A 16,313-nucleotide genomic window follows, 5' to 3' on the forward strand; every position below is an offset into this window, starting at 1 on the left:
ACAGGGGGCCCATGCCCCCCCCCACAAATTTCTGAGGAGGTGCAATGAAGCGTGCCCCTCACCATGACAGGCTACCTTGAGGCAGTACCTGTGGACTGGGCCTTTGGGACAGGGCGGCAGCACCTCCTTCTCGTTGCCAGTGAAGGGACACTCACGTATACCCTGCCCCATGGCAGGTCAAAAGGGGAGAGGGGGAGAGCAGTGCCACCACCGCCCACCGAGGAGGTGGGAGGAAGAGGAAAGCAGGAAAGCACTGTGAGGGCCACATGCGTTGCCCAGAGTGCCTTGTTGCAAGGACAGGAGGGTGAGGTGACACAGTGGCAATCCTGGATTTACATTTCTCTCCCTTATCTCTGCTCCTAAGTTGGGGTTAGTTTGCAAGAGAGACTCCCTTGATTAGATGTTGGCCAGAGAAGGGACTGACCGACTGCTTAGAGGTTTTATAATGCACATGACAGACACAATAAAAGGATAAAGATGAGGGCAGGGATCTATACATGTGTCTAAAAGTAGGATAAAGTTAAGTGGAAATGTGGGAGGATATAGGGCAATGGAAATGAACTTATGGCTTCACTTAGGCAAAGAAGAAAAGAGTGCACTAATTAACAGTTTATTAAATTGCAAGCAATGACATTCAATGGGGAGAAAATGTAATGAAGTTGCATAGCTATTGGACTTTGTTCCATTTCACATACAACTCTAGATTGTAGATTGTATATTGAGTCAGAGAGAAAATGGGAAAGATACTCTCGCCTACGCAGTCCATCCCCTGCTTCCTATTGCACACAGAATCTATCCTATTAATTGAGGTCAACATGCATAAATGTCTAGGTATACAGATTGTTCATACAGTTTTCTTTGCAAAAATAAAGAAAAGCGAGAGCAGCGAGATCATTGTGAGCAGTACTGTAAAGCACAAGCATTTACACACAGAGGCTTGCAGTAGGTTCTACATGCAGTTTGGTGAGGGAATAATATTCCCTTGTCAAGGACATGCCCCAATTTAGTCCCCTTGCTTCCAAATTGGAAGCACTGCAGGTAAAAGGCATTGCAAAGGCCTCTGCCCGAGTCCTTGGATATCTGTTCCTAGTCTGAGTGGGTAGTTATCCACTGTGCTCATGTCATATGCTTGCTAAATGTGCCCTCACTGCATGCAAGTTGTGTGTGCTGATGTCCTTTGTGAACAAAAAAACTGATTAACAAATTTCTGTCATGCTAGGGTGTGGTTACTGAAAAGCCATACTCTGGGCGTTATTCAGCAGTGAATGAAAGATTATTGATGTTCACAACTATATTATTAATTATTACTGGTATTGGTAAATGTACTAAAGCAGTACCCTTTATGCTTATTTAGGAGCAGACACAGTTTCCCAGAAATATAGATGATTTTGCAAGTGCCAATACTGATGCGACTATTTATAGTGCTATAACCTGGGTTTTCAGCAATATTGGTAAAGTTAAAGCTTAGGTAGCAATTCTAGCTCTAACACCTTAATATAGACATATTGCTATAAACACAGTTTACAATGAGGAACATAAACACAAATTCAGTGGGCCTAATAAATCACCTTTTGCACTGCTAAGAAATGTGCTGCCAAAGTGCCATTTATACAGCATAGGCTACAGCAGAATGAAGCTACATATATATTTAAATTTTCTATTTTTGAACTGCCACTCGAAACCCTTTTTTAAGCCTATTGATCCAGAATGGCTCATGATAACACTTCTGTCACTTGGCAGAGCCATTTTTAGCTCTTGCTTATCTGAAAATCTAAATCAGGAGTCAGATGATGCAACAAATTTAAGCTTTTTTTCATTTAGGAATAAAAAGTGCAAGCTGGCTCTGATGTCATGAGGTCATCAGGTTTCAAAGTATGCTTTGAGATGTCAACAGAATACCTACCTACATTTAATAACATGCTGACTACATGGATTTGATTTTATACCTCGCACAGGGTTCCTACTGCAGACCAATAATATGGACTGCTCCCATTCGATTCTAATAGGACTTGTGCAAATGAACACCTAGTTGATTGTACTACAGCACTTTTTTCTTTTCTAGCACTGCATTTCATGAAACACACCTGAAGTAAAGTTACACCATGTACCAATCTAATCCTCCATCTTTGTGTTCAGTTACATACAGCACTATAGGAAGGTCTGTTGCACAAGCATCATTGAAACTAACAGAAGCTGTGAAAGAACAAATATTCCAAGTATCTTGTGTTCTTGCTCAACTCCCATTTACTTAAAGGGGCTTTGCACAGACTCCTAAATAGCTTTAATCCTCCTCTCCTGTCACATTTAACACTCTCTACAATGGGTGTAATTAACACACACTCTCTCACACTCACTTTTGTACAAAATGTGAGTTTAGAAAGCAAGGACTCCTTCCTATCACATTAGAATTATACAAATGCATGCTGTGCATTCCTCACACACACACACACCCCTTATAGAGAGAATAGCCATGAATACAACAGCTGGTAAAAATAATCAGCAGACCGAATTACTGATGTGATTGGCTGATTATTTAATCAAAACTGTGTAGGGTTTTTTCCCAGGCATCTCATTAGGATTTTAGTGGCAAAAGGCATCAAGCAATTAATCAGGAAGCCTTCAGACTCTGGAAATCTTGCTCTGAAAAGCCTGCACCTCTCTACAAATAATCCTTCTGATCAGGCATTCAGAACTCCCTGTCAGGAAGCACAATTTGTTGTGGTCTATTTGTGTTTGCTCTGAAGTTCAAGGTACCGTGTTTAGGAGCTAGCGGCCCTCATAACTAATTGCCAGTATTGCAAAGGATTGCATAGAGGGTAAGCAGCAGCCACACAAGGCCATGATTTACAATAAATATTCCTGTGATGAATGAGCAGTGTGGTCATGGTCACAGATCTTAGAGTGGTTCTGAACTTTATCATCTCTGATCCTTCAAGCACATTTTGCTTTGAGGGGAGGAGGATGGGGGATAGGGTGAACTCTTGAATACCACTAAGGATTACTCTTAATGTTTTCACCAATATTTTTTGTTACCCTCATTACCGGAACCTTCAATTATTTCACATGAAGAAAGCAAAATATATGCAAAGGGAGTAGAAAAGGGGCAGGAAGCCCCTTTTAACTAATAAGAGCAATTTATAACTGGATGGTATCCTGCCACTCAACACACTTGCATGTGTGCTCATTTCACTGTATTTATATTTCTATAGCAGAAATTCTTCTAGCCCTGTTCTTGTTCAGAAACACTGTAGTCCTTGTACAATTAGTATGCTTAAATTCTACTGAAGTCAATAGGATTTAATCAGTCCAGTTATGCATGGAATTGCTGCTAAAGAAGGTACACTTATTAAATTTAGATGTGTGGTAGGGTTAAGAGCAAAACACCATGAAGTACCCTGCCCTTAACTCCCCTTTGAGACTATTTTTCCTCTCAAAACAATTCCTCACAAGTTGCACTGAACACCGACAATTTCTCTTTGCAATTACATGTGCACATGTTTAAGTGTATGCGGACACACATGCACACATTATTTATAGATTTTTATATTATATAGGAGAAATAAGGAAATGATGAATAGGCCGATTACAGTTTCCCTGACAGCAGGGTGAAATGGTAGCTAGGGTGACCAGGGGATGTCCTGGTTCCTCCTTGTGGAAAGGTATTCAGTGCACGTAATAATTATTCATCCATCTCGTTCACACTAAAGGCATTGGCAATGCAATTTTAGCCTGATAATCAAGACCATATGACAAAACCCAAGGCCATTAGGGACCAATTTCGAGTATTCTCTGCAAGACAATGATTTTCCAACTGCACTTACATATGCTGCATACTTACCTCTGCACGACTGCACCTGCTCTCATTTATGTAACTCCCCCATTTTCAGTGTATTTCCCCCCTTGCAATTAAAGGGGGGGGGGACTTTCAAAAGATTTGTTGGATCTTTCATGGACCAACCGCTCCCATTAATTATATAAAAATTCTAGATATGGTTTGCAGGTATATAATGCTGCAAATAAATTCATGCTTTGCCTTTATTTTTATTTTGCATTATTTTATCATTGAGGATAGGCTTGTGCTGTATTTTTAATTGTGAGCCCTCAATGTTTACATAGCTCAGTAGAAAGAACTATGGGTCAGCTGTGCTCAGAATGTATATAAAACTAATAAAGCTAACTTACATGTTGCTTTAAACAGAATAAGAATGAATTGAAATCTCCATAATTATCCACCTTGGCAAGCCAAATGACATGTATCCTTAGACTTGGCAGCACTTGCATTAGCAAACCTTATTTGCTGAAATAATTATTATTTTTGCAGTTAATGTGACTGACTAGTATGTGGCCATTTTTGCGAATAAGGACTGCCACTGATATTTTTGACTATGAAATCCTTTCTCTTTTTTGTTTGGTTCTAACTAGGGCTTCATTTCTTTCTCAGTATCCCTCTCAAAAGAACCTTGGAATGTCAGCACAACAATACTATACCGAAGGTGCCTATCTGTTGTCCTACTAAACAGAAGCAAGTTGGTTTGAGAAGGTGAGAATTGAAGGTTTGGCCTGCAGCCCCTTACAACTGAATAATTGTAGATCAAATTCCAGCTCAAAATAGGAATTCTATAGCTATCTTTTTAATTGCATTCAATAAAAATTCACAGTAATGAATTTGAGGGAGGAAATCAATGAAATTCCACTCTAATATAAAATTAATATAATAATAACACTGCTATTGGCTTCCCAGAAACCACATGGGAGACTTTTTTTAGCAAACTTGCATGCTTGAAGTTTTCCCACTTTTCTAAAGATTTACCCCTGAAATCACATTCTTATGAGGAATACTATTGATTAAAATCTTCTGAGAATACATTGGCTGCATTTGGAAGGAACACTGACCGTAAACCATAGTTAGGCAAATTAGCTGGTGCAAGATCTGTGTATAGTGCATGCAAAATAAATAAAAAATTGTCCAGTAGCACCTTAGAGACCAACTAAATTTGTTCTGGGTATAAGCTTTCCTGTGCATACACACTTCTTCAGACCCACTGAAACAGAAGTCACCAGACCCTAATATATAGTGGGAGAGTAGGGTGGGGTTTTTCTCAGGAGGGTAGTAGGAGATGGGTGATTGACTCAATTAGTATAGTAAACCAGTTGACGACTGTTAACAACTGCAATTAGTCCTACAGGAAAAAGCAAGGGATATTAGACTGCATCAGACCAACACGGCTATCTACCTGAATATAGTGCATGCAGTTTGAGTACTCCTCACGTCTTCCTTCCTGGAGTATGGAAACAAACTATGAAATGTGGCACTTGACTGGAAATCCACAACTCTGTGCATCTAATATTTGGTATTATGGAGGCATGAAATGGATTACAACTGATTCCTAGAAGTATGTAACTGGCCAGTCATGACTGTTGGGCATGTACTGCTGTGGCTATGAATATCACATGTCCATCACCTGAAATCATATGATGCCATCTTAACAGATCTGTTCTGTCTCTGAACTGCTTTTGGAAGGAAGAACCCAAAAAAGGATCCAGGAAATAACAGATAATTCAGCTTAACCCTATTTTCTACTGAGGAGAAATATTAAAGAACAGTAGGTTTCAGGTAGACAAGGAACAGCACATCTTTGGGTAATTAATTCAACTGGTTAAACATACAATGTGTAATTTATGAAATACATTGCCACAAAATATGATCGTGTCTATTAGTTTATATGGCTTTGAGAAAAGAATTGGAAGACTCATAGGTCTTGCTACACTGGTTAAAAAAATTATCCTGATTGTTCAGACACCATATATCACAGATGCTACGATGAACAGTAGAATATTGCTATTTATTTCATTTGAATGAAATTTACCATCCATTCATTTACCTTCTACAATTTAACCCAAGTTTTCCCATAATATCCAATGAAGACAGAATAGAAGAGTAAGTGCGTTTTGACGTGAACAGTGGGCTGCTTGGGATGTAACAATGTGAGAATGAATTAAGCTTATGTACTTATCCATTATCTCTTCTTCCAGAGTATCTGTGAATTTTCATTTCTATTTCACATAAACCACTGTTTACCATGTTACCCAATCACAAAAAACTGTGGTTTATCTTAATGATGGTAAGTTGAAACAAGGCATCTTTAAACCATTATTTGCAAGACTAGTTCTCTGCACTAATCACACTTAAGATTAACCACAGTTTAGGATGGTTAAACATACTAAACTATGGCTAATATACAACAGAAACAGAAGCTTCCAATGACCTCAGTTGTAATGGAGGAGAGAGAGGGGAAGGAGAAGTGCATGAGCCCACCATACTGTAGCTTCTTCTCATAAGAAAGTCAGAAATTGGTGAGTGTGCATATTTGTATGAAATATATACTAGCTAAATGGAAGTATGAGAATAACAGCCAGCATTATTGCAATATCTTCCAGACACTCTGTTTCATCAATTTTAAAAGGCAGCAAAGACCAATACTGAGGGAGGGAAACTTCATTAAGTTCTCTAATTCAATTGAACCAAGAGGTCATTGAAACATCAGTAATTGCTCTCTAAAGCCATTTGGCCAAATCTAAGCAAACAAAAACTAAATTGGAATAGAATTTCCTCTGGAGATCATTCTCCACCCCACCCCCACAGTCCTGCCTATTTTTTTATTAGACAATAATGATAGTAATTATTTGTGCAATGCCACAGATATCCAGTGTATCCAAAATTCATGTCATGAAATTTCAGAATGTTTTTGGACAAGGCTATGCATGCATGTATTGCATGAGAATCCATGGATGCTCCCTTTTGTGCAGACATGCTATTTCTTCAGCCTTTGCAACAAAAGTTGTTGTAAAAGTGGCAACAAATTCCTCTGGATTTATTTACTGCTTCTGTCAAATGTACTTGGTTTAATGAAATAGCAAGGAATATGGGATCTTGTCAATCAAATGCCATTTACCAGCTTAGATTTTATAAAATGAAACAGTGGATAGAAATAGGACAAAATGTATGTCTTATACACAAAAGCTGCAGGAAGATATAATATTAGTTTACATATTTGATATAGAGCCTAAATTAAGCTGCAGAAAAGGAAACATGAATCTTACAAGCCTCATTATCAAGACTCCCTAAACCTCAAATATAGGAAACACATTTCATAAATAAAGACCCAATAGGATTTTAATAGTACAATAAATTCTAACTACATTTCCTACTAAGCACATTTCTTCTCGTATTTTGTACAAAGAAACTTCATTCCGTTCAGTACCAGATTCAGAAATGAAGATCAGTATGCAAAGGCCAGCATTTGGCTCGTTACAACTACGTTTTAAAAGAAGATGTGTTTCTGCATTTAGTTCTGCCTTCCCCAACATAGTGCCCTCCTGATATTTTGAACTACAACTCCCACCAGCTCCAGTCACCATGTGCATGCTGGCTGGGGTGATGGGAATTTTAGTCCAAAATGTCTGTAGGGTCTCAGCTTGGAGGAAGACTGATTTAGTCCCTGAGGAAATGCAACCCCCCCCCTTAATTTTCAAGGTATATCTGCTACCAAACACATCAGTCCCAGCCAGCACGGCCAATAATCAGGGATGATGGGAACTGTAGTCTAGCAACATCTGAAGGACCAGAGATTAACTAAACCTATTTACTTTGGATTAAGCCATATTGAATTCAATTGGACTTTCTCACAATTGGATTGTGCTTTTAATTTTGGATGCTATCGCTTTCCATTATTGACCCTTTCTTGACTTCAAAACTGCTCTTAAGTTTTGCTTTATATATTTCTTACTCATCCAACAGGGTTTGTGTGTGTGTTTAAAAACATGGAACATTAAAAAAAAGATACCACATGAGACAAAGAATCTACAATGCCATTTATCTCTTAAAAATAAAAAAGATTGCCACCTCAGTTATGAAACAATCTTTTACAAATGTCCTCCTCTTTTAATTGAAAATGCATTGTAGGTGGAGATCACTACTTTTCTGCTGTTTCTCTAACCTCTTCTTGCCTGAAGGCCTGCAACTTGTGAATTATTTAACAATCATATTTGCTGCTGAAAATTGATTTCAGACAGAATCCATATTGATTGAGATATGCAAGAACAATGTGTTTGGGGTTAAGATGCTAACTTATCTTTATTGCAAGGAGTCCTGAATTAGTACCTTTTTATTTCAGTCTTCCATCAAAATGCAGTAATTAGTCGACATTTCTGTTCAGATGTTTATCTAATGAGGCCAGAATGAATAAATGTTTTATATCAAAACTCCTGGGTGTCTGCATTTTTGTCCAGCTGTCTATAACCTCATTTAGAATGGCTAATGGCCACATTCCACAGGATTGTGCACTGTCAAACAGTGGTTCTACTGTACCAGTGCTGGAAATAATTGCATTGTTCCAGCACCAAGAGCTGAATCAATTTGGACTTGAATTATGAGCTGATCCAATGGTTAAGAAAAGCCCTGCTGGATCACACCAAAGTCTTAACTAGTTTAGCATTCTTCTCCCACAGTGGCCAACTGTCACAGTGAGAGCCAGTAGTAAATAGCACTGTTCAAAGTTGGAGTTAACTCTTTATTAGCAACGGATAGGTAGCCGTGTTGGTCTGCCATAGTCAAAACAAAAAAAATTCCTTCCTGTAGCACCTTAAAGACCAACTAAGTTAGTTCTTGGTATGAGCTTTCGTGTGCATGCACACTTCTTCAGATACACTGAAACAGAAGTTTCCAGACCCTTCTATATAGTGAGAAGGTGGGGAGGGGTATTACTCAGAAGGGTGGTGGGAATGGGTGATTGGCAGATAGCTGTGATGATCCTGTTGACGACTCTTAACGACTGCAATAGGTCTTACAAGAAAAAGCAAGGGGTGAGAAGGTGAAAAGTGGCTTTGTCATGTATAATGAGATAAGAATCCAATGTCTTTGTTCAGGCCAGGTTTCTCCATGGTTTTAAGTTTGGTGATAAGTTGCAATTCAGCAGCTTCTCTTTCCAGTCTATTTCTGAAATTCCTTTGTAGTAAAACAGCTACTTTGAGATCTTGTATAGAAAGTCCTGGGAGATTGAAGTGTTCTCCTACTGGTTTCTCTGTTTTGTGATTCCTGATGTCCGATTTATGTCCGTTTATTCTTTGGCGTAAGGTCTGGCCTGTTTGTCCAATATAGAGAGCTGAACACAATCTTCACAGACTTGGCTGAATGTCAGGCATAATGAGCACAGCAGCTCATCCCCAGTAGGTCTTACCCCATGAATCAGTTGCTGAGACTGTCCCCGTCTCCCTACAGCTGTTTAAGTCCTCTCTACTCCAGGTTTCCTTCCAAGCAATCAGAGACTTTGCCTGTGTGCTGCCTGCCACTGCTCCACCCATTTCAGCCCTTTTCTGCTTCTGGGAGACAGGAGGATGAGGAGGGGAGCTTGTCACAGCAGGAAGGGAAGACATCTATGACTCTACACCAGCCTGACTCATCTCTGCCTCTTGGCCTTCTCCCCCCCCCCCCACATACCTGCTTCAGCTTCTGCCTCTGATTCTGGACTTCTCTCTGCCATACTCTCCCAGCTCACTAAGCCTTCAGCTTCCAACACATTCTCTTCCCAGTCTTCTCCCTCTTTTCCCACTGATTAATTCCTTGTTGTCCCCAGACTCTGAACCTGTTTCCCTTGGTGGTTCCCCAACTGGTTCCCTCCCACCATTTCTCCACGCCCAACCAGTCCATGATACTAACCATATTCATATGGACCACAATACCCCAAGAACTGCCTCTCTCTATAAGAATGTACCTGGACTCTGTGATCATCATCTGAGGCCCTTCTTCATACGCCTCCTCCACAAGAGGTCTGGCTCCCAGTTTGTGGAATGCGCTTCCCTGGGAGGTCTGGCTGGTGTCTTCATTATTCACCTTTAGGCACCAGGTGAAAAAGTTTCTCTTCAACCATGCATTTACCTAATTAACATCCTATGCTTCTAGCCAGGATGGCTATGCTCTGCCTCCATGGAGGAGGAATGCTTCTGAATACCAGTTGGAAACCACAGGAGGGAAAAGTCCTCACATCCTACTTGCTGGTTTTCCACAGGCCTCTGAGTGACAGCTAGCCTCATCCAACAGGCGCTTATTATGTTGTGACCTCTGTTTTTCAGTTTAAGAAGAGAAGTTAGCATTTCTAAACGCAAATCTCCCAAATCATGCCTATTTTGGCCCCAAGTTACAACTAACCTTTGCAGTATTGTACATCTTGTTGACTATCAATTCTCCTTTGTAGCTCCAGTGGTGCAACAGGACTTACATTTCCTCCCTCCCCCCGTGCACCCCCAAAATCTGCTCCAGAGTGTCCCCTAACTCTATGGATCTGATTTTGTGGGGTGTATGAGGGCTGAAGGGGAAAAGGAAGATCCATTGCATGCATGGAAGCCTGTTGCACCAGCAGAGCTGGATACAACCATATCGTTCTATAAATTTTAAAAATACAATATGGAATTACTTAAACTTTCCATCTGGAAAAGGGCATTCATGGTCAATGATCTATTTTTATTTCTGCCCTCTTAGTTTTCCAAGATGCCAAAATTACAAAGATATGTCCTTCAAAGTTTTAGTCTATAGGCATTGAATTAGCATTTTCAATTACTTTCCTTCAGTGAAGTCTACTTTTTATTTATTTAGCTAGGAAGAGAAGGAAAAGCACTTCACAGTCAACTTTTCCTTTTCTTTTCACAGATTGTTTTGCACATGGCAAAGCTAACTTTCATGAGAATGATGTATTAAATGATAAAGCAAAAAAGAAATCCAAATGGAGTTTAAACATTTATGATATATGTTTAAACTGTTGACTACATCTGTTTTAGTTAACAAATTTGTTTTGTGTCACTCTTAATCAGAAGACTTATATTTTTGTTTCTATTATTGATTTTGCAGCCATGCCAGTTAATGCTATTATCTTGGACGGTACATTCAGAAGTTACCCTTCCAGACATTTTAAATAAAAACAGACATCAATTGGGATCTCAGAAATGAAATAAGATGGTTATATAAACTTGAAAAAGCAACCATGTTAGTATATCATGTATTCCTTCTTCAAATGACCTATCCTTTTCCTATCCTTTACTTTGAAAATACAATGATTGGGACAAATGAAGGACAAAGAAAAGCTATTTTTTTCTGCAAACAGGAGTGTATAAAATAAATGAACTCAAGGGCAAAACGTTTCACATAAAACCCTCTGGTATACCAATTGACAAAAAGACAAACATAAGCATTGCCATCTTTATTCAGGTCAGTGGGACAACATGATTATGAAAAATGAGTGAGTACACAATAAGCAGCAAAGGGTGCAATCCTGCGCACCCAGCATTTGTCTGTGGTCAAATGGGTCTCCATGGGGGTTCACAGAACCCTCACCTCCCTACCACTTTTGCATGGGTGAGTTACAGCTATATTTTCCTGTTCTATCATAGCCAAACACAATGCTCCAATCAGGAGCTTTTACTCCTTTCTACAGAATAAAGAGACAGTCCACTCATCCTCAGGCTTATGTGCACAGGTTGCCTGAGGCAGAGGTGACTTGGGGGTGGGGTAACCAGGACCAGATTGTTAGGAGCTGCTGATACTGGTGCCTTCAGATCTGTTTGTAGCTTCTTCATGTGGTAAGCCACAGAGTTGCAGGTTTTATCAGCTACCACAGCAATTATATGCTATCAGGCCCTGGATCTGCCTAACCAAGTTGATCACTGGCTATTCCTGGACAGGAAGGACTATAAAACAATCCTTGTGTGAGTTAAACCTTGCCTGAGCAATGAAGTCATCCTAAGCTCCTTTGATTTGTCCTTTGGTTTGCTTCTGCCTTCTGGTCTACTCTTCAACCCTGCCTTCTGGCTTACTGAATCCTCCCTTATCCTCAGCTATGATTCATAGTTTCTTCCTTGACTTTAACCTCCTGGCTCATCTTGAGCCACTGCCCATGGATCTGCTATGAACTGACTGCTCGATCATCCTACTCACAATGTTGAAGTGTGCATGCTTGAGAATATAAGAATGGCTGTAGCTCACACAGAATAAACACAGCAGGAACACTAAAGACACCAAGAGCCATGCAAACCAAGAACCATGCTGTAACTGGCTCTCTAGAGGTACAAAATGCTGAGGAACAGGGTTACAAAAATAACTTAATAGGACTTTTAAAAAATGATTTAAAAAAACATGCCATGTAATAAACACTTCTAAAACTTTCTTGAAACTTGTCACATTTGGGGATGAGTGTTTTAAAAAGCTGCTTTTTAAAGCAAGCAAACAAACAAACAAACATTATATCCAAACCTCTCTTGGCTTTATGGAAGTAGTTATAACAATTCTTTGGATCTGGGCAACAATTTTTCAAGATCAAGATCTGTTGAGGTTAACTACTGTTCAAATTCCAGGAATGCTGTTGTTCTGCTCTAGGTTCATTTTTATATTGTCCTACAGGGTTCCTGATATTCCAATTCCGCTGTCTTCAGCAGACTGAATGGCACAGCAAAGCAAGCTAGAATTCTTTATTTGACAAATCTTTCATAGGAAGCAGGACAAACCAATGGATTTCCATATTTCCTACAGTTTTAAGCCAGGTGAAAGGCTACAGTAACCTTTCATAATCCATATTTGCTAGACTTTTTACTTCATTTCACTGGCTCCGGTGGACATTTTGTAAAGTTGACCTTTAGTAACTGTAATCTGAATTAAATTTGTCCCTGGAATATTCATGGTCACATGACATCATATCAAATACAATGCTTTTCAGTGGTTTGTTGTTGTTTTTTTAAAAAAACTGATTGTGCCTCAAATTGTAACACTGAATCCGAATGCTTAAGGAACTCTCTTTGTTTAGGCAATGTGAGGTGTACTAAACTTGTAACTACATCATTTTCGAAGGATAGTAAATGCTTTCTAATGCTTAAGAATCTTCTTTTCAAACATGAGAATAAGCTCCTCTGAATTCAATAAGGCTTACTTCTCAGTAAGCATAGTTAGGAATGAAAATCTGATATCCCAGCAACTTCATTATTATTTTACAAAATTGTATGCAAACCTCTACAGCACACTGTAAGCCATTTTAACCATTTCAAAGCATTTTATAATAGGGCATTGGCAATCTATTTTTCTAAGAAAAATGTGAAAAAGTTTGTATATGCAATCTCAAAGATGTTTTTATGGAAAGAACCCTGAAATATGTCTTGTTGTCTAGTAATTTTGGAAGACTATATACATTAGCCTAAATTTGTTTAAAAACTAGCTATCTACTTGCAAATATTTCACAGTGCATCCTTTTGCACTTGCAAGTATGTCACAGAGCATCCTTTTACCCATAAAAGAAAGTCAGAATGATAGTAGACCAACATGGCTTTACCCCTTCAACATTAAGCCAGATTGTTATATAGCCCTTATCACCTTCTGATCACTCATGGATTTCACATTTACAATACCATAACTAATTAATAGTTATGTCTGAAAACCTTGGCACATGTGATTAGCAGAATGGGCCCACGGACTTAGTATGGATCATGCTACACACATTTCCGCTAAATATTTTTTTCACGGTGTTCATGGCTAAAATTATATTTTCAGCTTCATTGAGATTTTAAGGTCCACTTGCATTTTTTAAAAGTATTGCACTTACTCAGAGATCTCATATAATTACCTACGCAGTCTACAGTCATTCACATGTTGTAATATCCACATGACTAATTTAACACTTCTAGAATATTGGATTGACATGATATAAGGTTTCAAATACCTTAGTATATTCCTTGATTGACAGATTTTGTTTAGCTGAAAGAGTTTAACAGGGCTCTGTGAACTTTTTCTCCAGGTATGTGTATTGAGGGAGAAAGGATGATGAGGGACAAGGACTTCGGATATGGATGTTAAATAAACATTTTTTTTTCTTACAACAAATCCTGACGCACTGTTCTCCTCATGTCATGGCCTGTGATGACTTGCTGCCTCCCAAGCATGACCAAATGATTAGTGGGGCTGTGTCTGTATATCTCAACAGTAATGGGGGCTCTCTTTCCATTTGCCTTGAATTGAAGTCTAAGCGCTCCATTGGTTTGTGCATTTACAGTTTGATGAATTCATTATTCTCTATCTTCTTCCCTCTCCACCTCAAGTCAGAGCTTTTGCCAAATGGCTGATGGGTGCTCTTCATATTTTGGATTGCTTTTCATTTTTTCCCCTGTTGATAATTATATGTCTTTCATTTCTACAAAACTATATGAGTATAAGGTCTTAATCATCTGTTTCAAGCGTGACTTAAATATGCATTTCATAGTTTACAAGGAAGCCAAGCTACTTATAGCCATGCTTATAATCAGGAGTGTTTTTGTGTAGGATCTCTTCAAAGAAAACATGGAATTCATATATAAAATAAAGGATAAAACTCTCTGAGCTAGTAGTGCTCTCACATGAGGGATACTATTGCTGCTAGCTAGGAACAGGCAGATCTGTCAATACTGGTTTCTTTGTTTTTAATTTTTCTAATGTTAAGTTCAGGTCACATCAGTTTGCAATTAGTTTGCAATCTCTTAATATAGACATTAGTGTATGTAATATAACATTTTGCTAAGCAATTCCCCCTTATATTATCCATTTTGTGTGTTATTTTCACTAATACATGCATTTTTTCACTTTACCCTAGCATATTCATTTTTGAACATATTACTTGTCTGGTCCTAAGTTCAATAACTTGCATCTCCAGATATTCCCACATATGGACCCTGAAGAGCCATTGCCAAGCAATGTAGAACAGCGCTCTCCAACCTGGTGCCCTCCAGATGCTTTGGTGAACTCTTATCAGCCTCAGGAGCATAGCCAATGGCCAGGGATAATGGGAGTTGTGGTTAAAACACACCTGAAAGGTTTGTTTTAGGTTTCTTTGAAATCTGCCTAAACAGCATCTCAAATATATGATTTGGGACTGCAGAAAGGTTTGACAAGAAACTGGCAAACCACACTACATGGCACAAGCTGCATCCACTTCAATGGTTCTAGATCAGTACTAGTGAGCATGCTGTTGAACTACACAGCCCATCTCTCCTGCCCATTGGCAAAGCTGCCAGGGAATTGTTGCCCAACAACATCTGTAGAGTATTATGTTGACTTCCTATGGTTTAGATAAGGTAAGCAGATTTCAAATCCTCCAAAGTAGGTGAAGGAAAGGAACATTACAAATTATACCACACAACATGCTTATTTCAAAGGCCAACTACAACAGACACAGATATAAGAGATTTCTCATTTTGCAAGGCAATATTGTTCAGCTCTTCAAGATTAGTTGTATAAATAATCATTAGTGCCTTATTCAAGCTATACTGTGTGTTAACACATATACCCGTATTCCTGCATTCCCTTGTAACTCCCTGAAAATCTCACCTGCAGGGACTGCTTGACTCAGCCACTACTTCTCTTTATCCAAGCTTGAACCAGGACAGGGTCGCATGCTATCTACTTGAGTTTTTAAAGAGGTATTTTCTGTCCAACTCTGAAAAAGTAAAATGCTAAGAATTATATACAGATTTAATGTGGAAGTATCCATTACCAACAAGATCAAAAAATGGATCAGGTGTTAAGTGTCTGAGGATTATTTTAGCACTTTGATTTTAAAGTATTTGGTTAAATAATTCACTAGAGGACAGTTAATACATAGAGCAAGAAGCATAAATGTTGCTGCCCCTATGCATTTCAATATACAGTTGACATACTTTATTCTAATTAAATTCCAGTGTGGTGTACTAAACAGTAAATATGTATCCATATTGAGCCAAAACAATGACACATGTTTTGTAAAATCTCCCTTTCTCCTCTATGATGTGCACATGCATGCACACATATGCTGACTTGGTGATTATTTGGGTGGATTTATGATCTGTGGTGAATGAACATGTTCACTTATTCAGAATGAGGGCAGCAGTACTGACCTCATTCATATGTGGCAGTGTGACACAATAATGTGTAGGAATTGACTATATGATAATGTGATATAATCACAATTTCCCTACATAAGGCCTGATTGGTTGGAGATACTTCAGGAATAAATTACTCTTTTATAAGAGAAACAGAAGTAGCTATAAACAGGCAGTGAAGAGTATTCATAAAACAGAAAGGGGGCTCTGTTGTTCCCACAACCATCCAGAATGCTTTATTGATAAATCTTTGACACAATCCTGTGGGCATGTAATGTGCCATCCTTTAATTCAAGGAAAGAGTCCCTACCTGAAACCCTGGAGAGCTGCTGCTAGTCAGTGTAGCAATGCTGAGTTAGATGAACCAGTTATCTGATTCAGTATAGCAACATGGG

At 38.8% G+C, this 16,313-nt stretch overlaps 1 protein-coding gene across 16 annotated transcripts in view; it reads right to left on the reverse strand.

Annotated features, from left to right (window-relative positions):
- Positions 1-16,313, reverse strand: part of ESRRG (estrogen related receptor gamma) — a 473,643-nt gene that overhangs the window by 357,856 nt on the left and 99,474 nt on the right. For 12 of the 16 annotated variants that reach the window (XM_081904149.1, XM_081904141.1, XM_081904139.1 and 9 more), the window contains one exon: positions 15,389-15,497. The exons of the other annotated variants lie outside the window; for them this stretch is intronic. The gene's annotated coding sequence lies outside the window, so the exon portion shown is untranslated. The remainder of the gene's footprint in view (positions 1-15,388; positions 15,498-16,313) is intronic. 16 annotated transcript variants of the gene reach the window in all.

Source organism: Podarcis melisellensis (genome assembly GCF_964234715.1).
Source record: "Podarcis melisellensis genome assembly, chromosome: 3".
Lineage (NCBI taxonomy): Eukaryota > Metazoa > Chordata > Lepidosauria > Squamata > Lacertidae > Podarcis > Podarcis melisellensis.